Below are 24,170 nucleotides of genomic sequence, written 5' to 3' on the forward strand. Positions count from 1 at the left end.
CTCAGAAGAAAATTTACCGTCACAGTATGGTCTTGACTTCTAGTTGAGTTGATTTTCACTTTCTTATTATTAAAATTAGAATGATGACTCAATCCAGGATAAAAAATTAGAGCTTTGCATCACAAAAAATTATATATATATATATGTAAAATATACACACCACACAGATACATATATAAAATGTATACATACACACCACACACACTTTTATAGGGAAATATACATTGATAAATAAGAGACTTTCAAAGGGCACCTGGGTGGCTCGGTCAGTTAAACTTCCAACTCTTGATTTCGGCCCAGGTCATGATCTCATGGTTCCTGAGACTGAGCACTGCATTGGGCTCTGCACTGATAGCACGAAGCCTGGTTGGGACTCCCTCTCTCCTCTCTCTGCTTCTCTCTCTCTCTCTCTTTCTCTCTCTCTCTCTCTCTCTCACACACACACACACACACACACACACACACACACATACATACACAAAATAAATAAAATTTAAAAAATTTAAAAAATATGGGGCACCTGGGGTGACTCAGTTGGTTAAACATCTGACATCGGCTCAGGTCATGATCTTGCAGTTGGTGAGTTTGAGCCCTGCATCCGGCTCTGTGCTACAGCTCTGAGCCTGGACCCTGCTTCAGATTTTGTTTCCCTCTCTCTCTGCCCCTGGCCCTTGCTCTCTATTACACGTGGGCTCTCTAAGATGGATAAACATTAAAAAAAACACTAAAAAATTAAAAATTAAAAAAATTAAGCATAAATGATATTTTATTAGATAAAATTTTGTAGGGCATAAGAATATGAATAGGAGGAGAAAAACAATGGTGTAAAGGGCTTGAATTTTTTATTTTATTTTATTTTTTTAACATTTATTTATTTTTGAGAGACAGAGAGAGATTGAGCACCAGTGGGGGAGGGGCATAAAGAGAGGGAGACAGAATCCTAAGCAGGCTCCAGGCTCTGAGCTGTCAGCACAGAGCCCCACTCGGGGCTCGAACTCATTAGCTGTGGGATCATGACCTGGGCCGAAGTCAGATGCTTAACTGACTGAGCCATCCAGGCGCCCCTAGATTACATTAGGTACATTTAAATGAATGATAGAACACATCCATTTAAAATAAAAGTGCCAAAATGTACAATACACCAGAAATTACATCCTTGGCAACTGTCAAAATTTATGATGAGAACTTATAAATGTATACCTGAAAATGTGATGAGATAATGGATTTATTATTTATTTATTGACAGAGGGTGGGGAGGGACAGAGAGAAAGGGAGAGAGAGAGAGAGAGAGAGAGAGAGAGAGAGAGAGAGAGAGAGATTGTATCCCAAGCAGGCTCCGTGCTGTCATTGCAGAGTCCCAATGCAGGGCTTTGTCCCACAATGGTGAGATCATGGTCTGAGCTGAAATCAAGAGTCAGACGCTTAACTGACTGAGCCACCCAGGTGCCCCTGAGATAATGGAATTTTAAAACTTCTGAACGAGTATTAAAGGAAAAAAAAGTGTGGAGTTCACCATCACAGATGACTATAGCACCTCTAGCTTCTTTCTACTGACTATGGAAACCCCAGTTGCTCAAAAGACAGAAAGAACACTTCTTGCCTGGAAAGTGTCATAATAAGGATTGTATTTTTAAAATTGATTGGAGGGTAGAGCTATGGTTAAAATAGACATTGCAGTGCATTTTAAGGGTATATCCTATCAGTAAGCCAATTCTCTAGAAATCCACCCCCTTTCCCAAATCAGATTTCTGTAGCTATGTCTATCTCCTGGGAGAAGGCTAGCAGGATCAGAATAGATACCTAACCATGGCAGATGAAATAGAATCTTTCACTAGGATATTAGCTTTGAGAATGAACCACAATTTATTGTCTCCACACAGTCTTGAGTTAACACTGCTGCTGGGAATGAAGAACTTGACAGCTGAGGCCAGGGTAGTGGCAACACGTTTGACATGAGGAAGGTTGGTGGCTCTTTAGTTTCTCAGGTGAGAGTGTCAGAGGAGATGTAGTGGGTGACAGGGGAGAAACAGGTTGCTGAGCATACTAACTTTGGTGCAGCTGTGAGAAAGACCCCTTCCCCAAGTGTACCCAAGAAGTTGCAACTTTAAAGGGGAAGATGCCCCACGTGTTTACACATGGAGATAGGAAAGGAGTAGCCAGAGAGCAAGAACTGCTCTTTTTCATGAATGCTAGGAGTTTTTCTCTGAAGAGGGCAAGGATAATGACGATCTCTTTTTCGCCCTACACTCTATTTACAATATTAGGTTGTTAAATTAATCCACTGATTATTAGGAGGCTTTGTATTATTTACCTGTTATATAATTAAAAACTCCAAGTTAGTAATTGGCATATGAAAAATATCAGCTTCTGGAAATCAGTGTCATATTTACTCAGACTTTTTCCCCTGAAATGAAATGACATTTTATTTAGCTTCTCTTGCCCTTGATCTGTGGGTTCTGAGCTCCCTCTAGTGAGACACAGGCTACTTACAGAAGAACTGTGTCAAATAATCATTTGGAAATTGCTTCCTTCTTATTATAGAGCTATTTTTTCACTCTTGTTACAAGTAATGGGTATATATTCACTTTTTAAGCCAAACTATGTCAAAATTTCTCACATGACAAAATTTTGCACAGTCATGTTTATAAGGAAAGTATCACTCTCTCCCCTGAAAATTGAAAAAAAAGAAGTATTGTGGAAATGCATCCATAAAATATGGACCTAATTGTACTTTTCACTTTTCGGTATCTAATTTTTGAGCACTTACTATGATAGAAAACTTGTGCTGGGACGAGAGAGTCACAACATACGTGGGATCCTGCTTCTGATGGTCAAGTGCTATTAGCCAAATTAGCCCTAGAGGTTGACTTTACTGGAAATGCTTTTTTTTTTTTTTTTTTTTTTGAAAGGGCAAAGGAAGCAAGAAGGGGAAAAGACAGTCTTTTCAAGAAATCATGTAGGGAAAACTGGATAGCTACTTGCAAAACAATGAAACTGGACCACTTTCTTATACCATACATAAAAATAAACTCAAAATGGATTAAAGACCTAAATGTGAGACTCAAAACCATAAAACTCCTAAAAGCAAACATAGGCAGTAATCTCTTGGACATTGGCCTTAACAACATATTTATGGATGTGTCTCCTCAGGCAAGGGAAACAAAAGCAAAAATAAACTATTGGGATTACATTGAAATAAAAAGCTTTTACACAGTAAAGGAAACCATCAACAAAACAAAAAGGCAACCTAGTGAATGGGAGATTTTTGCCAGTGATATGTTTGATAAGGTGTTAATATCCAAAATATGTAGAGGACTTATACAACTCAACACTAAAAAACTCTAAAGAATCCAATAAAAAAAATGGGCAGAGGACCTGAATAGACATTTTTCCAAAGAAGACATACAGACGGTCAAGAGACATATGAAAAGATGCTCAATATCACTAACCATCAGGGAAATGAAAATCAAAGTCACAGTGAGATATTACCTCACACCAGTAAAAATGACTAGTATCAAAAGATAAGAAATAACACGTGTTGGCAAGGATGTGGAGAAAAAGAAATCTTCATGTACTGTTGGTAGGAATGTAAATTGGTACAGCCAGTCTAGAAAATAGTATGAAGGTTGTTCAAAAAATTAAAAATAGTTATGCCATATTATCCAGTAAGTTCACTGTTGGATATTTACTCTCAAAACCAATGAAAATAGTAATTTGAAAAGATATGTGCGCCTCCATATTCACTGCAGTGTTATTTACAATAGCCAAGATATGGAAACAACCCAAGTGTCTATAGATAGATAAATGGATAAAGAAGATGTGGTGTATATATGCAATGGAGTATTACACAACCATAGAAATGAATGAAATCTTGCCATTTGTGACAACATGGCAGGAGCTAAAGGGCCTTATGCTAAGTGAAATAAGTCAGACAGAGAAAGACAAATACCATGTGATTTCACTTATACTTATAATCTAAAAAACAAGCAAGTGAACAAACAAAAAATGAACAGACGCAAATACAGAAGACAAATTGGTGGTTGCCAGAGAGGAGGTGGGTAAGGGGATGGGTAAAATAGATGAAGGGGGTTAAAACAATTTTGGGTATAAACTTCCAGTTATAAAATACATAAGTCATGGATATGAAAACTACAGCCTAGAGAACATAGTCAATAATATTTTAAGAACATTGTATGGTGAGAAATGGTGACTACACTTTTTGTGGCGAGTATTAGTAATGTATAGAATTGTTGAATCAATATGTTATATACCTGAAACTAATATAATACTGTATGTCAATTATATTTCAATAATAAAAAATTGTGGTAAGAACACTTAAAATGAGTTCTACCCTTTTAACAAAAATTTATTTATGTAAAGTTTATTTATTTATTTTGAGAGAGAGAGTGTGGGGAAAGAGAGAGAGGGAGAGTGAAAATCCCAAGCAGGCTCTGTGGCCGTTAGCTCAGAGCTCAATGTGGGGCTTGATCTCATGAACTGAACTGTAAGATCATGACCTGAGCCGTTTTCAAAATGATGTTTGACCAACTGAGCCAGCCAGGTGCCCCGCTAAAATTTGTTTAAAGATTTTATATTTTTAAGTAATTCCGACATGGGGCCTGAACTCATAATCCCTGAGACCAAGAGTCACATGCTCTACCAACTGAGCTAGCCAAGCACACACCTTTTAACGAGACTATAAGTGTACTGTACAAGTATATTGTACAGCAGATCTCTAGAACCTTTTCATTTTGTGTAACTGAAACTTTATGCCTGTTGAACATCAACTACTCATTCTTTCTCCTCCAAGATTCTGGCAACCACCCTTCTCCTTTCTGCTTCTAAGAGTTTGGCTATTTTAGATACCTTATATAAGTGGAATTATATAGTATTTGTCTTTCTGTGACTTAGCATAACATCCTCAAAGTTCATCCATATTGTTGCACATGGCAGGATTTTCTTCTTTAATGCTGAACATTTCATTATACATGTATACCATATTTTTATCCAGTTATTGGATGAAGGACATTTAGGTGGTTTCCAAATCTTAACTATTGTGAATAGTGCTGCAATGAACACAGGAGTGCATATATTTATTTGAGATCTTGATTTCAATTCTTGTGGATAAATACCCAGAAGTGGGATTGCTGGATCACATGGTAGTTTTATTTTTAATTTAAAAAAATGTTTATTGATTTATTTTGAGAGAGAGAGAGAGAGAGAGAGAGAGAGAGAGAGAGAGAGAATGTGTGTGTGTGTGTGTGTAGGGGAGGGACAGAGAGAGGGAGGGAGAGAGAATCCCAAGCAGGCTCCTCACTGTCAGGACAGAACCCAATGCGGGGCTCAAACTCATGAACCAAGAGATCATGACCTGAGTCGAAGTCAAGAGTCGGATGCTTAACTGACTGAGCCACCCAGGTGCCCCTATTTTGAATTTTTGAGGAACCTCCATACTGTTGTCCACATTGACTCTGCCATTCTACATTCCCACCAATAGTGTGCAAGAGTTCCAATTCCTCCACAACTTTGTCAACACTTACTGTTTTTTGTTTTAAATACTAGTTGTCCTAACAGGTGAGTAGTGATATCTCATTGTAGTTTTGATTTGGATTTCCCTGATGATTAGTGATGGTGAGTATCTTTTACATACCTATTGACCACTTTGGAGAAACTCTATTCAAAACTTTGCCCATTTTAAAATGGGATTATTTGTTTATTTGTTTGCAAATGAGTCATAGGAGTACCTCATATATTTTGGGTATTAGTCTCTTATCATATGTACAATTTGCAAATATTTTTCTTCCTTTTCATAGGTGATTTTTTCTGTATGTTGCATATTTCCTTTGTTGTACAGAAACTTTTTAGTTTGATGTCATTCCACTTATCTATTTTTTATTTTGTTGCCTGTGCTTTTGGTGTTTTATTGAAAAAAAAATCATTGCCAAGACCAATGTCATGAAGATCCCTAACATTTTCTTTTATGAGTTTTATAGTTTAAGGCTTTGTAGTTTAAGGTTAGAACTCATTGCATTAATATATTTTGAATTGATTAGTTTGTGTGTGTGGTGTAGAATTAAGTTCCATCTTTTTTTTTTTTTTTTTTTTTTTGAGAGAGAGACAGTGCAAGTGTGAGTGGGGGAGAGGGACAGAGGGAGAGAGAGAAAATCCCAAGCAGGCTCCACACTCAGCATAGAGCTTGATGTAGGGCTTGATCCCATGATCCTAGGATCATGACCTGAGCAGAAACCAACTCAGACAGTCAACTGACTGAGCCACCCAGGCAACCCCTGGTTCTCTATTCTGTATTGTTGTTCTATTTGTCTGTCCTTATGGCAGCACCATACTGCTTTTAATTATGGTGGCTTTGTAATATGTTTTGAAGTCAGGAAATATGAAGTCTCCAACTTTGTTCTTCTTTCTCAAGGTTGTTTAGCTATTTGGCCTGCTTTATGGTTCCATATAAATTTTAGTTTTTTTTAAATGTTTTTCTATGAATATCCAATTGATCCAATTAATTAAAAATTATGGAAAACTTCCAAACATATATAGTAAGTACACAGAACAATTTAATATACTCTTATCTCTCAGCTTTGATAATTTTCAACTTATTGGTAACTTGTTTCATCTCTACTCCAATTCACTTTTCTCCTCATATGTGACTTTTCATCCATAATATTTCAGGTATCTCTAAAATGTAAGGACTATACTATTAAAAACCATAATTATAATACAATTATCTCACTTAAAAATAATTAATACTTTTTAACATCATAAAATGTCAATTACTATTCAAATGACAAATATTCATAAACATATATATATATATACACATATATATGTATATATTTACTTTAAATTTGAATCAGGATCTAAATGAGGGTCAAGATAGTGATTAGTTTATATCTTTTAAGTTTATTTTAATCTGTGATAACCTCTCTTTCACTCTTGGTCTTGCTTCCCTCCCTTGCATTCTTATAATTCATCTGTTTAAAACACTGCAGATTTGTTTTCCAGAGTCTGGTTGTTTTTTTGCTGATTGCTATGTACATGTTGTCATGTTTAACATGCTTCTTTGTCTGTTGTATTTCCTATAAGTAGAGGTTTACTCAGATTCAGGTTCAACTTTTATAGCAAGGATATCTCATAGATAGGGTTATTTTCTGCCATCAAAAGGCATATAGTGTTTAGTTGTCTGTGTGTGTGTGTGTGATAACAACTGCCATCAAAGCTTAATATCTAGGTCTGGGGCGCCTGGGTGGCTCAGTCGGTTAAGCGTCCGACTTCGGCTCAGGTCATGATCTCACGGTCCATGAGTTCGAGCCCCGCATCGGGCTCTGTGCTGCCAGCTCAGAGCCTGGAGCCTGTTTCAGATTCTGTGTCTCCCTCTCTCTGACCCTCCCCCATTCATGCTCTGTTTCTCTCTGTCTCAAAAATAAATAAACATTAAAAAAAAATTAAAAAAAAAAGCTTAATATCTAGGTCTGATAATTCAATAGGGTTTGAAAATGGTGATATTCTATCATTCATTAAAAAAAAAAACTTATTAGCTGGAAGGTTTTTTAAAAAAGAAACTTTGGGACACCTGGGTAGCTCAATCAGTTAAATGTCTGAGTCTTGATTTCAGCTCAGGTCATGATCTCATGGTTCATGAGTTTGAGCCGTGCTTCAGGTTCTGCACTGACAGTGCGGAGTCTGCTTGGGATTCTCTCTTTCCTTCTCTTTGTCCCTCCCCTGCTTGTGTGTGCGCTCTCTCTCTCTCTCTCTCTTTCTCTCTCTCAAAAACAAATAAATACACTTCCAAATTTTAAAAAAAATAATAAGGGTGCCTTGTTGGCTTAGTCGGTTAAGTGTCTGACTTCAGCTCAGGTCTTGATCTCACAGGTTTGTGAATTTAAGCCCCACGTCAGACTCTGTGCTGACAGCTCAGAGCCTGGAGCCTGCTTCGGATTCTGTGTGTGTGTTTCTCTCTCTCTGCCCCTTCCCCGCTCATGCTCTGTCTCTCTCTGTCTCAAAAATAAATAAACACTGAAAAATAAAAAAATAAAAATAAAAAAGAGAAACTTCTCATCTAATATTGGGTATTGAATAGTATCATTCATGCAGGAGAAAAAGAGTCTAAATGCTTATTCCTTTCTCTTTATTTAAACATTTTCAAAAAAAAGTTGCTTTATAACATCCCCCTATAATGACCAATTAGTATTTTTCAGGTTTTATATGTGCTCACAGTTTAAACAGAGGATGTGTTTCAGATCACTACAGTTGTTCTTCTAATTGATAGTCAAATTATCGCCACTTTAGCCAAGGGAAAAAAATAATGTATACCAATGTTACTTAGGCAAAGAGGAAGAAGGAAGAGGAAGAGGAGGAGGAGGAGGAGGAAGGGGAAATATCAAAATACAGGGTGTTTTATGAATGGCAATATAGGTAGTTCTTGTACAGACCTGGAAAGTAGAAATTGGACTCTTTCCATATCTTTTGTTGGCATGTCTGCTTCCTTATCTCTCATGAGGAATGAATCAACACATTCTCTCAGCTTCTTAATTTTCATAGTGGGTAGAAATCCTTCTGAGTTTTACTCCATTCTAGCTTTATCTTTTACTCAGAACCTCCACTATTCTTATCATTGAGAAGCCTCAGGAAAAAATGAAGAGAACATGAAGGGAACAAAATGAAGGGAACTCTAAAACTATAACTATTAAAGTTTCAAGAAACTTCACATTTTCAAGGCTGAATTCTTGCCATTAGCCATGATAGCAATAATGATTCTCCTTCTCGGAACCCAAAGTTATCTCCTTGTGAGTTAAAAAGAGGTTGCTTCGAGAATTTAGGCATTGTTCTCAATACTAAATTCTAGCCTATTATAAGCCGATTAAGACTGAATGCTACTGGAGACTAATACGGAGCTTCCAACTTAATTATCAACAAGCTGCATTTCTAAAACCTACCCACCTAGGTAGACTCTGCATGATCTGAAACCTGGATATTTAGTCTTGTAAAGGAAACATTAGAGAAAAAAATTTCCTGAAGCCTCAATGGAATAGACATTACCTGGTGATGCTAACAACTGACATCTTGGTAACACTCCAAGGTTTTGATCTCAACTTAAAAGACATATATTACTTTCCTCTGACTATTTGATGTCCATTCCATTCAGAGACCTTAAATTTATAATTTTTAGGAATTGTCCAGAAGGCTCTGACTACAGAAATCTTTTACCCAAGATGACAGAACACATTGCTAATTCCAGAAAAAGTAGCTTCCACCCAAGAAAAGATTTATTTTCTATTTTTTTATCACTCGTTTGCTTTTCCTTTACTGTACCGTCAATCTTATTTATTATTGTAGTTTTGATACCCTCTCTGAACTAAGTAAAAGACTTCTCAATGCAATCTCCCTTATCTTTATTCTATTATTTTGGACTCTGTATGGTGTTTGCCACTTAAGAAAAAAATGAAACTTCCTGATGTGTTTTTCTCAGATCACAGCTAGGCTGTGAATTTAACTGTCTGCTGACAAATTTAATAACTGTTCCCTCAAACCCTTCAAAAGGTAGATTATCTTTTATAGGACCTTTCATAAGTTAAATTTTCCTCACAACATTAATCTCAAACTTTATTTAGTCTTGCAGAAGTGAAACCTTGATTTCATGTTAGAAAAATGCTTTTGCTAAAATCATTAGAAGTATATCAGCAAAGGGGCGCCTGGGTGGCGCAGTCGGTTGGGCGTCCGACTTCAGCCAGGTCACGATCTCGCGGTCCGGGAGTTCGAGCCCCGCGTCAGGCTCTGGGCTGATGGCTCAGAGCCTGGAGCCTGTTTCCCTCTGTGTCTCCCTCTCTCTCTGCCCCTCCCCCATTCATGCTCTGTCTCTCTCTGTCCCAAAAATAAATAAACGTTGAAAAAAAAATTAAAAAAAAAAAAAAGAAGTATATCAGCAAAACCTAGCCTTTCAAAAATAAGAACTAATATTAGGGACATTCTTCCTATAGCAGTCAGTTTGTTCTCTTCAGAGATACACCTACTTTGCACCTCCTTTAACTCCACTCAAGGAATCTGCCCAATTTGAGGAACAAAAATTTTGCCTGTTCCTATTGTATTCATGTATACTTATACTCTTCATGTACTGTCTCTGTTAGAGTACTACTTACATGAAATATACGTGCTTTCCACACACTAATGTAATCTGTGCATTCAGAATAATGGTTAAAGATTTCCAGAAAATTAAAAGTATTGGGAAATCATGTTTCCCTGAAAACAATGTCCAGAATATATAAAAAGAAGCAAGCACAGGCTATTTGGAAAAATTTCGGGTAAGGAAAACAAATTCCCTCTTTATGCTTGGAAAGCATGAAGGAAAACTAACTCCCTCTATACATAGGCTACAATTCCCACAGTTAAAAAAAAGCACTACTGAAAAACAATGTAAAAAATTAGTAAAACTCACAAATTATACACCTTTGCCTCTTATAAACCGATAAACCAGTTTAAATTTAAGTTCATTAGCTAGAGTTATTGTAGAAAGTCACATAGCCTTAGAATTATTTTTAACTAGTGAAGGAAAAACATACGCTATAGCAATTATTTTTTTGTGTTTATGTACTAGAAAGCAAGTAAAACAGTGCATGACTAAGCTAAGGAAAAAGCTACCTGGCTTTCTAAAATAGACTCAGGTAGATTCTGGGACATATTTTCATTGCCTAGGATTTATATTGTAGGCCCCTGGCTCTGAGACTTATTACAAAGGTGAATAAATTATCATTTTGTTTCAGGTAATTGCCCTTTCCTTTCTTTCTTTCTTTCTTTCTTTCTTTCTTTCTTTCTTTCTTTCTTTCTTTCTTTCTTTCTTTCTTTCTTTCTTTCTTTCTTTCTTTCTATTTTTGCAGTTGGCCAATGTATGTCATCCAGAATCTTAAATGTTACAGCATGACCATTGTCCTGTGAGATGACTCAACAACTCATCCTGTCAGAAGGGAAAAGGGATGAACTGAAACCTTATTAGCTGTAAGTTGCAGAACACCTAAGCTGGTCAAGTACAAGTAGAATTCCCAGACACACTGAGGAGACTGCGAGGCTGTATACCACAGATTTAAATGACACCAATGCTCAGGACTATGGCGTTTTCTCCAGCAATGCTCGGGTGCCATTGGATGCCATGAAATGGAGTGGGGGAAAGTCATAGATTCCATGAATTCATAATTGGGGACATTGAGACAGGGTAGGGCTACGTAGTTAAGGGCAAACAACAGAGAAGTCTGATGGGGCATTGACTGAGTCCAGACTGATTACAGAAGGAAGAGAGGCCCAGGGAAGGTGCCTGGACAAAGCAGACAGGACAGGTGAAAGGAATTAAAGTCTATAGCCGATGAAGAGTTAAGGCAGCAGGAATCAAAGTGTAAGAGAGCTTAAGGAATGGAAGACTAAGTAATAAGAATAGTGGTGTTTTGGTAAACAGCCAGCTCTTCAGGAGAAAAGCCCTAATTTGTAGGGTTTTGCTGCTTTCCACGGTACTGGTTTAGATACCGTCACACTTACCTAGCTGGCCCCTTCAGCTGCTGCTGAAGACCCATGCAAGACTTCAGTTCCCTGAAAGTTCAGATCCTCCTCTCTCTTCTTCTAACTCTGCCTCCCCTTCCAGAGAGCACCTCTTCCCTCTGTTGCAGGTGCTCTGTGTTCAGTGAGCAAAGATCCGTCTCTGTGTCCAGTGCACTCAAACACTGGACTGCACTCAAACACTGCTCCTGCCTCTCCCAGAAAGAAAATCACTTGTGAGACTCTGCTGCTCTTCCCTTGCCTTACGGTCCATGCCTTACGGTCCAGTACCAATAAGTGTGTCCCTAGGAAAGATAAATAATTGGATACCCATTCAAGCTGCCTTTAAAAAATAATTCACCTTTAGGGACACCTGGCTGGCTGAGTCAGTTAAGTGTCTGCTTCAGCTCAGGTCATGATCTTCCAGTCCTTGAGTTTGAGCCCCACGTGGGGCTTTGTGCTGACAGCTCAGAGCCTGGAGCCTGTTTCGGATTCTGTGTCTCCCTCTCTCTCTGCCCCTCCCCCACTCATGCTCTGTCTCTCTCTGTCTCTCAAAAATGAATAAATGTTAAAAAAATTTAAATAAATAAATAAATAAAAATTCATATGGTGTGTACTTCTCTGCAATAGAAAATATGATATAGGGGCACCTGGGTGGCTCAGGCTGTTGAGCCTTGGACTTCGGCTCTGGTCATGATCTCACGGTTCATGAGTTCAAGTCCCAGGTCGGGCTCTGTGCTGACATCTCAGAGCCTGAAGCCTGCTTTGGATTCTGCGTCTCTCTCTTTCTCTCTCTGCCCCTCCCTTGCTCATGCCCAGTTTCTCTCTCTCTTTCTCTCTCAGAAATAAACAAAAATATTTAAAAAAATCAAAAAAGTAAAAATAAATAAATAAAAATTCACCTTTATTTACTGGGGACAGGAAAAGTGGATTTTCTATTAACTAGATGCTATATTTACTTCTTTATAGTAAAAATAATTTACCTGGTTTTGTTGAGCCCCGTACAACTTCTTAAACTTTATAGGATAACATTAATCATTTGTTCTTTGCACATAGTATTCTGTCGTGTAGTATTTGGCTTCAGGATTTTAGCCATCTTGACCTGTGGACGACTGTTAGCTGGCTACTCTTGGTTTGTAGAGTATAATTAGCTTCCTGCATATTTCTGAAAAATACTCAATAGCAATAGGTCACCCATAGGAGTGTTTTTCTTTAAAAATTATATATATATTTTTCCACATGAGGGCACTGTCTACTTTGGCTTTGGCAGTTCTCTGAGGACACATTTCCCATTTTGCCCATTGCTGTCGTGGCACCCCTTCTAGATCTGCTTAACTCTACTGCATCTATAACGGTCAGGCTGCAGTTTTACGTGGGAGTTGAGCATGGCAGGTCCTTGCCTTATAGGAAAGGAAAAGTGGGTAGTACTTCTCCAAAAGCTCTTGTCTGTTGTTTGAAAACAATGTGGTCCTCCAGCCTGAGCCAAGCAATCTGTTTGGTGGCCTGGCCTGACATAGATGGTCACCAATGCCATCCATAGACCCTGGCAGAACTTGGGTGAGTGGCAATATCTATGGGTCAGCTTCAAGGCTTGCTGGGTGAGGTATTAGATAAGGTTTCTGAGGCCCTGAGGATTTCTGAATAGATATATTCACTGCAAATAGTGGAGTACGTTTGGTACCATGTCTACAACTTACTGGCTATTGTCCCGGGACTGCTGGCCCATCTATTCTCCTAATTACTACAAATCCCACTGGCAAGCACACACTCCTGTGGGCAGACAAATTCCTCCAAGGGTGCTGGGTCTATGGGTGGACGTTCATTCGAATACAAGACTGAACGCTCCAGAACTTTGTACCACATCCTAGGTTCTGGCTACAGGAACTGATGCTTCATGGAATACTGGGTGATCTGTTCTTGCCTTTGCATTTAAATAATGATGGACCCAGTGTTTTGACCCAAGGCCCAGGAAGCTGGGCACATCTAAGGCCAGTTATCTCATGAGGAGACAGCTGCGACTGACACTAGGCTGCATGAAGTCCGCCTCAAGAGGGCACAGCATGCCAGAACGAGACACGCAGACGACCTAAGGTCGGGGCAGCTGAGGGAGACTGGGGCATTCACAGTGCTCCAGAGGTGTATTATCTGAATCTCTTATCATCCTGTAACTGTCAGCCTGAACAGCCAAGGCATGTTCTATCCTGGAATCTAGGGTGCTATGGGTTCGAGCAGACACTTGCACCCTCAGCAACCCTGTCACCTGAGCTTTTGCAGCTTGGCAAGAGCAGCAGGCAGATAACTACACACAAAAGTGCTGCTCTGAGAACCAGTTGCTCACAGCTGCCAGACTGGCCGGGGCCACATAGGTAGGGGAGCTAGTCTCGAATGTGGGAGACTGTGTATCCCTTCTGGATACCTTACCCAGGCACTTTGACTATGCCATGATACCATCTGGCTAGCTGAATCACAAAAGATGATCCAAATGGGCTTTTGTTGGATCAAAGGCACAACATCATCACTTCTGATATTTTTGACAGGACCATGAAAAGACCCCTGTACCTAAAAGAGCTGCTGTGTCCCCTTGAGATGGTCTTGCTTTACAGGACATTCCTTTTCATGTTTCCATTCATGTCATGCTTTGGGAGTGATGGGCGTTTTCTCTAAGATGCCATACCAGGAATGACCCTGCATGCATCTCGTCCCACTGGCGTCTTGATATCATCCTGCTGTCTGCCTTCTCAGGCTGCTAATCCCCTTGGGACTGGACACAACTCTTAGTTTGTAGCCTGATTTGAAGGGTGTTATATCAGACTCAATTCCTGAAGACACATGGTCAAACAGGACAAATAATTTGAGTGCTTAGCCAATCCATGTTGGCTATCAAAATATTTATTGAGTGAGCGTTTATTGTTTGCCAAGAAGTGCTACCTGTAAATTGAGTATTAGTTAGTAAGACAAAGAGGTAGAGAAGGCAGCTTTCAGGCAGAAGGGAAAACAAGAGCCTTTTGATGGGAGAGGCATGGTGAGTTCAAGGAGCAAGGTGATGCTCATTGTGTTGGAGTGGGGAAGAGCTAGGGAGTGGGGCTACATGGTGCTGGAAAGGCAGGCCAGTGAGAGACATCCATAATGTTACTGACCCTGCTAAGCATTTGGGGCTTTATTCTAAATGCAGCACGACTCAAAGATAACTTGCATTTTTATTTCTCCTTCTGGCAATGCTTTCTAACTATAATGGGATTTATATCTGTGATGAGAAGGAAAACTACTATTTTAAGCAAAATTGACTGTAGCAACTTTTATATTATCGGGCAGTGGTATAATCTCAGGGAAGCTGGTTTTGTTTTTTTGTGTTTTTTTGGATTTGTTGTAAGAAAACACCATAATAAACACACCTCAACATAATAAAGCTCATCGATGAAAATCCCACAGGTAACCCCATACTCCATGGTGAAAAACTGAGAGCTTTAACTCTAAGGTCAGGAAGAAGACAAAGATGTCTATCTTTACACTTTTATTCAAAGTGTCCATCCACTTTACACTGGAAGTCTAAGCCTCAGAAGTCAGACAAGAAAAAGAAACAAGAGACATCCATATTTGTCAAGAAGAAAAACTGTCACTGTTTACAGATGACATGACACTATACATAGAAAACCCTGAAGACTCTATCAAACAACTACTTGCAGTGATAAATGAATTCAGTAAAGTTGAAGGATACAAAATTAATATGCAGAAATTGATAGTGTTTCTATATACTAATGACAAAGTAGCAGAAAGAGAAATTAAGAAAGCAATTCCATTTATAATCGTACCAAAAAGAATAAAATACCTAGGAATAAACTTTACTAAGGAAGCGAAAGACCTATACTCTGCAAACATAAAACACTGACAAAAGAAATTAAAGATGACACAAATGGGGGTGCCTGGGGGGCTCAGTCATCTAGACACCTGACTTTGGCTCAGGTCATGATTTCATGCTTTGTGGGTTTGGGCCCTGTGTCGGTCTCTGTGCAGACATCTCAGAGCCTGGAGCCTGCTTAGGACTCTCTCTCTCTCTCTCTCTCTCTCTCTCTCTCTGCCTTTCCCCTGCTCGTGCTCTGCCTCTCTCTCTCTCTCTCTCAAAGATAAACATTAAAAATTTTTTTTAAAAAGGATGACACAAACAAATGGAAAAATATTCCATGCTCATGGATTGGAAGAATTGATATTGTTAAAATGTCCACACTCCCCCAAACAATCTACAGATTCAATGAAATCCCTGTCAAAATACCAACCGTATTTTTCACAGAACTAGAACAAATAATACTAAAATTTGCATGGAACCACAAAAGATAGCCAAAGCAATCTTGAGAAAAAAAAAAACAAAGCTAGAGGTATTACAATCCCAGATTTCAAGATATACTACAAAGCTGTAATAATTAAAACATTATGACACTGGCACAAAAATAGACACATAGGTGAGAATAGAGAGCCCAGAAATAAACCCACACTTATACGGTCAAATTATCTATGACAAAGGAGGCAAGAATACACAGTGGGGAAATGACAGTCTCTTTAATAAATGGTGTTGGGAAAACTGGACAGCTACATGCAAAACAATGAAACTGGACCGCTTTCTTACACCATCCACAAAAATAAACTCAAAATGGATTAAAGACCTAAATGTGAGACCTGAAAACATAAAAATCCTAGAAGAGAGCAAAGGCAGTAATTTGTCTGACATTGGCCAGAGCAACATTTTTTCTAGATAGGACTCTTAAGGCAAAAAAAAACAAAAGTGAAAATAAACTATTGGTACTATATCTAAATAAAAAGCTTTTGCACAGTGAAGGAAACTATCAAGAAAACAAAAAGACAACTTTGTGAATGGGAGAAGATTTTACAAATAATATATCTAATAAAAGGTTAGTATCCAAAAAATATAAAGAAGTTACACAATTATCAAAAAATAATTGGTTAAAAACTGGGCAGAGGGCTCAAATAGACATTTTTTTCCAAAGAAGACATAGCTAGCCAACAGTCAAATGAAAAGATGCTCAACATCATTAATCATTAGGGAAATGCAAATAAAATCACAATGAGATATCACCTTATACCTGTTAGAATGGCTAAAATAAAAAAGACAAGAAATAACAAGAGCCTTTTGATGAGGATGTAGAAAAAAAGGAAGTCTCTTGCACTGTTAATGAGAATGTAAATTGGTACAACCACTGTGGCAATAGCATGGATATTCCTCAAAAAATTAAAAATATAAATACTATATGATCTAATAATTCTACTATCGGGCATATACCCAATGAAAATGAAAACACTAATTTGAAAAGATACAGTCATCCCTATATTTATTGCAGCATTGTTTAAAATAGCCAATATGTGGAAGCAACCCAAATGTCCACTGATAGATGAATGGACACACACACACATACACACACACACACACACACACACACACACTCTCAGTCCCTGGAATATTACACAGTCATAAAACAGGATGAGATCGTGCCATTTGGGACAACATGAAAGGATCTGCAGGGTATAATGATAAGTGAAATAAGTCAGACTAAGAAAAACAAATGCCATATGATTTCACTCACATGTGGAATCAGCTCCCCCCCCCCCCCGCCCCATGACAAATGAATAAATAAAAAGTAGAATCAGACCTATAAATTCAAAGAACAAACTGATGGTTGACAGAGGGGAGGAAGTTGGAGAGATGGGCAAAATGGGTGAACAGGAGTGGAAGACACAGGCTTCCAGTTAAAGAATGAACAAGTCACAGGAATGAAAGGCACAGCATGAGGAATATAGTTAATGATATTGCAATAGTGTTGCATGATGATAGATGGTCGCTATACTTGTGGTTAGAGTAGCATAACATATAGAGAAGTTGAATCACTATGCAGTACACCTGACACTGATGTAACACTGTATGTCAAATGTACTAAAAGAAATTATTAAAAGAGACCATTGTAATATAGCTTGATGTGTTTTGGGGTTGAGGGATTGGAGCCTCCTCTGACCTAGTCTGGAGGGGGTAAAGGTAGGATAAAAAAAGAAAATTAAATTGTTTTGCATAATAGATAAGAAAGTTTTCTCAAGGGTGTTTATTTAGAAGTGCAATTTGCTGGGTTATGCAGTCTCACATTCTCTACTTTACTAGGTATTATTAAGTTGCCTTCCATAGTGCTTGTTCAAATTCATACTTGCGTCTGCAGTTACAGAAGAGTTCCTGTTGCTCTGTATTCTCACTGATCTCTGGAATCGTCAAACTAAACTTTACCAATCTCATGAGTGTGCATGTTTTCTCATTATTGTTTTAATTTGCATTGACCTGGTCACTGCTGAGTGTGAACATTTCCTCATATGCTTAATGGCCATTTGTTTTTCATTTTTTGGTGTGAACATTTTTCTTTTCATAATCTTTGTCCATTTTTCTTTTGGATTTTTCATCTTTTGCTCACTAATATTTAAGTATACCTTATGCATTCCAGATCTATTCCTTTGTTAGTTTTATCATTATAAATATATTCTCCCAGCCTGGACTAGACATAGCTTTTAAACATTCTTTCTGTGAAACAGAAACAGAATTTTTAAAATTTAGGGTAGTAAAATTTATCAATATTTACCTAAATAAGTTGCGCTTTGGGGGATGTTGTTTAAGAAATCTTGTTTAAGATACCCGAGTACAAAGTTGTATTTTCTTTTAAAATTTCCGTTCTTTTTTTTTTTAAAGTTTATTTACTTACTTTGAGAGAGAGAGAGAGAGAGAGAGAGAGAGAGAGAGAGAGAGAGAGAAGGGAGAGAGAGAGAATCACAAGCAGGCTCCACACTGTCAGCGGGGATCCCCATCTCCCAAACCATGAGATCATGACCTAAGCCAAAATCCAGAGTCAGACACTTAACCAACTGAGCCACCCAGGTGCCCCTAAAGTTTTCTTCCTTATGTTTAGGTCTTTAAATCACTTAGCACATATTTTTGTATAGGATGGAAAGTAGGAATGTAATTCAGTTTTTTCTTTTTCTTTTCTTTTCTTTTCTTTTCTTTTCTTTTCTTTTCTTTTCTTTTCTTTTCTTTTCTTCTTTTCTTTTCTTTTCTTCTTTCCCTTCCCTTCCCTTCCCTTCCCTTCCCTTCCCTTCTCTTTTAATTGTGGATAAACTGTCCTAATGACATTGACTGAACAGGACATTCTGCTTTTCAATGTTATTTCTGTCACATACCATGTTCTCTATATTGTTCCTTTGGACTATTTGTCTGGTCCTGTACCAGTATCATGCAATCTTATTACCATGAGTTTAAAATGAGTTTAATATCTGGTGGGGCAAATTGTACTCTGTTGTTTGTTTCCAAATCATCTTGAATATTCTTGGCCTTAATTTTTTCACATGAATTATATGTATATATTTAAAGAATTTATTTACTATGTTTTAAGTGAGATTGGCCTACGTATTTTTTCTTATACTGTTCCTGTCTGGTTTTGGCATCAGGGTTTTCTATGCCTCATTAAATATCAGACAGGAGCACCTGGGTGGCTCAGTCAGTTAAGCATCTGGCTTCAGCTCAGGTTATGATCTTGCAGTTCGTGAGTTCAAGCCCTGCGTCAGGTCTGTGCTGACAGCTCAGAGCCTGGAGCCTGCTTCGGATTCTGTGTCTCCCTTTCTCTCTGCTCCTCCCCTGCTTGTGCTCTGTCTGTCTGTCTCTCTCAAAATTAAACAAACATTAAAAAAATTAAAAAATAAGTTGGACAGCTCTTCCTCTTCTATTATATGAAATGGTGTATCTAATATAGGAATTACACCTATGCCATATATTATAGTAATCAGTGGCTATATGTGGCTCGTGAGCACTTGAAATGTGGCTACTAGGAACTGAATATAAATACTCAGTGGATTTCAAAGGCTTAGTGTGGAAAAAAAGTATGTAAATTGTCTCACTAATACTTTTTTTTTATGTGTGAAAGAGAGAGTGCACAAACTGGGGAGAAGGCAGAGGGAGAGAGAGAGAATTTCAGGCAGGCTCTGTGCTCAGCATGGAGGCCGATGCATTGTTTGATCCCACGACCTGGGGATCATGACCTGAGTCCAAGTCAAGAGTCAGATGCTCAACTGACGAGCCACCCAGGCACTCCTCTCACTAATGCTTTGAAAATAAACTTTCTACAATCATTATCAAAATGAAATATTTTCATTATTGTAAATAAAAATATTATTAAAATGAATGTCACCTTTATAGTGTGGCCACCAGAAAAAATAAAATCACACAGGGGTTCACATAATATTTCTATGGAAAAACACTAGATTAGATGTTCCTTTAAGGTTTAGTAAAACTCATTTATGAAACTATCTAGGCCTGTTGTCACTTGTTGGGAGAGAGAGGATATTTTTGGTTGTTTATTCATTTATTTAGTTTCAAGTTTTTATTTAAATTCCATTTAGTTAGCATATAGAGTAATATTAGTTTCAGGAGTAGAATTTAGTAATCCATCACTTGCATGTAACACCCAGTCTCATCCTAACAGGTGCCCTCGTTAATGCCCATCACCCATTTAGCCCATCCCATTTATTTATTTATTTATTTATTTATTTATTTATTTATATGATTTACTATCAACTTGGCTAATCTACTGTGTATACAGTGTGCTCCTGGTTTTGGGGGGTAGCTTCCTGTGATTCATCACTTACATACAACACCCAGTGCTCATCCCAACAAGTGCCCTCCTCAATGCCCATCACCCATTTTCCCCTCTCCTCCTCCCCCCTCCCCCCAATCAACCCTCAGTTTGTTCTCTGTATTTAAGAGTCTCTTATCATTTGCCTCCCTCCCTCTCTGTAACTATTTTTTCCCCTTCCCTTCCCCCATGGTCTTCTGTTCAGTTTCTCAAGTTCCACATATGAGTGAAAACGTTTGATATCTGTCTTTCTCTCACTGACTTATTTCACTTAACATAATAACCTCCAGTTCCATCCATATTGCTGCAAATGGCAGGATTTCATTCTTTCTCATTGCCAAGTAGTATTCCATTGTATATATATACCATATCTTTTTTTATCCATTCATCAGTTGATGGACATTTAGGTTCTTTCCATAATTTGGCTATTGTTGAAAGCACTGTTATAAACATTGGGGTACAAGTGCCCCCATGCATCAGCACTCCTGTATCCTTTGGGTAAATTCCTAGTAGTGCTATTGCTGTGTCATAGGATATTTCTATTTTTAATTTTTTGAGGAACCTTCTCATGTTTTCCAGAGCGGCTGCACCAGTTTGCATTCCCACCATCAGTGCAAGAGGGTTCCCGTCTCTCCACATCCTGGCCAGCATCTGTTGTTTCCTGGTTTGTTAATTTTAGCCACTCTGATTGGTGTGAGGTAATATCTCAAAGTGGTTTTGATTTGTATTTCCAGCATTGAGCATCTTTTTGTGTGTCTGTTCGCCATCTGGATGTCTCCTTTGGAAAAGTGTCTATTCATGTCTTCTGCCCATTTCTTCAGTGGATTATTTGCTTTTCCAGTGTTGAGTTTGGGAAGTTCTTTATAGATTTTGGATACTAACCCTTTATCTGATATGTCTTTTGCAAGTATCTTTCCTCATTCCAACGGTTGCCTTTTAGTTTTGTTGATTGTTTCCTTTGCTGTGCAGAAGCTTTTTATCTTGATGAAGTCCCAGTTCATTTTTGCTTTTACTTCCCTTGCCTTTGGAGACGTGTAGAGTAAGAAACTGCTATGGCTGAAGTAAAAGAGGTTGTTGGCTGTTTTCTCCTCTAGGGTTTTGATGGCTTCCTGTCTCACATTTAGATCTTTCATATATTTTGAATTTATTTTTGTGTATGGTGTAAGAAAGTGGTCCAGTTTCATTCTTCTGCATGTTGCTGTCCAGCTCTCCCAGCACCATTTGTTAAAGAGACTGTCTTTTTTCCATTGGATACTCTTTCCTGCTTTGTCAAAGATTAGTTGGCCATACATTTGTGGGTCCAATTCTGGAGTCTCTATTCTATTCCATTGGTCTATGTGTCTGTTTTTGTGCCAATACCATGCTGTCTTGATAATCACAGCTTTGTAGTAGAGGCTAAAGTCTGGGATTGTGATGCCTCCGGCTTTGGTTTTCTTTTTAACATAAGTTTGGCTATTTTGGGTCTTTTGTGGTTCCATACAAATTTCAGGATTGTTTGTTCTAGCTTTGAGAAGAATGCCTACGCAATTTCGATTGGGATTGTATTGAATGTGTAGATTGCTTTGGGTTAGCCCATCCCATTTATTTAATAGTTATTGGTTCATTTTGGTTTTTATTTCATGTTGAGTCAATTTTGCTAATTTATATTTCTCTAGGAAATTTTCCATTTTACTCAAGCTTATGAGTAAACTTGGGGTGACAAGGTATTTTTTAATACTATTCTATTATATAAAAATCTCAATTCTATGTGTATTTTTTTGTTCCTAATACTTCTCACTTTTTTTTCTTGGTCATTTTTGCCAGAGATTTTAAACCTTATTCATATTTTCAAATAAACTGCTTTTTGTTTTGTTGATAGTCTCTATTGCTTTTTTTTCTAATTAATGAATTAATTCTGAGTCTTCTTTAGTTTTTATTTTCTGTCAACTTTTTTGATTTTTGAGATGTATAGTTAACTCATTTAATTTTTATCTCTTTGGTTTTTTATATATGCATTTAAAGACATAACTGTAACACTAAACATTGCTTTAGTTATATCCATTAGTTGTGTGTGTGTTTTTTTTAACATTTATTTATTTTTGAGAGACAGAGAGAGAGAGGAGGGGCAGAGAGAGAGAGGGAGACACAGAATCTGAAGCAGGCTCCAGGCTCTAAGCTGTCAGCACAGAGCCCGATGCAGGGCTTGAATTCATGAACCATGAGATCATGACCTGAGCCAAAGTCTGATGCTTAACTGAGTGAGCCACCCAGGTGCCCCTAGTTGTTTTTTTTTCTTTTAAAGGAATCTCTACACCCAACATGGGGTTTGAACTTACAACCCTGAGATTAAGAGTCTCATGCTCCATCGACTGAGCTAGTCAGGTGCCTTGTCAATATTCACTTGTTTCAATACATAGAACTTTCATCATTATCCTTTTATTTATTTAGGAATTTCTATTATTATTTTGTTTTAACCTATGAGTTAAGAAACCATTTTATCTAGGTTTTCAAACATATGGATATCTTTGAAAAAATGTTCTTTTTACTATTGATATGTAATTCAACTTCATTGTGGTCATAGAAAGAGGTCTGTATGATATGGATTTTTAAATTTTACTTTATTTTTAAAAATATTTATTTATTATGAGAGAGAGAGAGAGAGAGAGAGAGTATAAATGCTCACATGAGTGGGGGGGGTGCAGAAAGAGGGAGAGAGAGAATCCCAAGCAGGCTCAGTGTTGTCAGTACAGAGCTTGACATGGGGCTTGATCTCATGAACCATGAGATTGTGACCTGAGCCAAAACCAAGAGTCAGATGCTTAACCGAGACACCAAGGCACCCCAAATTTTACTTTATTTGTTGCGACTTTTTAGTTTATAAGTTTTTTTGCTCAAATAATCCATATACTATTTTTTTCCTTTGCTTAATATACTAACTTCTGACTGTGGTAACATGATTGTTTTGTTTTTAAAAACATTTCTTCATCTAATCTTGTCAAATTTTGCTTTATCTACTGTAAAACTTTGCTGCTACTACACGCAAGTTCGAAAGTATTACTCTCTTGTAATTATGTAATGCCCCTCTTTATCCCTTTTAAATAATTCAATTCCATTTTATCTGGTATGAATATTGTTACACCAGCTTTCTTCTGGTTAGTATTTGTCAGTGTGCTTGCCAGCTTCCCTGACTTTTTATTCCTCATTTTCTTTTACTTCTTCTTCTTCTTTTTTTTGTAAACACAATTATAGAGTCAAATATCCTGTGAGGCTTGTTGTAAAAAAACTAGCACACCCTATTTCTCTCCTCCTAGATGAAATACCTTTAAGTTCTTTTAGATGAGTCTCTTAGTATTTATCTCTCCCTCCGTAGTATGCTAATATTGCTCCTTCTCCACTTTTTTTTTTTTGTAAATATATCTATTGGCTTCTCACTATGGAGCAATAACAGCAAACATATATAGAAGACTTGCTTTGTGGCAGACACTACTCTTACGTGTTTTACATACATGACTCATATAACCTTCAATAGTCCTATCAGGGGATCTGGGGAACTGCTTCTTAAACACTCTCAGCCAGTGTTCTATTTGCAGTATAACTTTCATTATTTCTCCCCATTCCAGAGATCCCTGGTTCTACCGAATCCTAAGCATTTGTGTCTGCAGTGTAAATCACGTTGCTTTCTTGTTTTTCTCACTACCAGCTAAGTCAGTTACCAAGAACCCACTTGCTTTACAGCTTCCAAAATTTTATGGCTAATGTCTCTTTTGTCTTCGTCTTTGTTTTTGTAGGTGTAGGCCTTAAAAGCATTTACTGCTATTTTTAGTGGAATTTCAGACTGGATCACAAATAAATTCATGTGTTTCATCTGTCATTTTTTTTTACCTGCAAGTCTGGTATAGCTTTTTATCCATTCATTCTCAACCTTCCCGTATTGTTTTCATTTAGGTGCATGTCTCAGATATAAAATTAGAATCGAAAAATACTTCTGTCAGTTAAGAGAGG

Source organism: Lynx rufus, unplaced genomic scaffold, assembly GCF_022079265.1.
Source record: "Lynx rufus isolate CCGP_SWC_20201006 ecotype Redwood Valley unplaced genomic scaffold, mLynRuf1.p SCAF_8, whole genome shotgun sequence".
In the NCBI taxonomy this organism is placed as follows: Eukaryota; Metazoa; Chordata; class Mammalia; order Carnivora; family Felidae; genus Lynx; species Lynx rufus.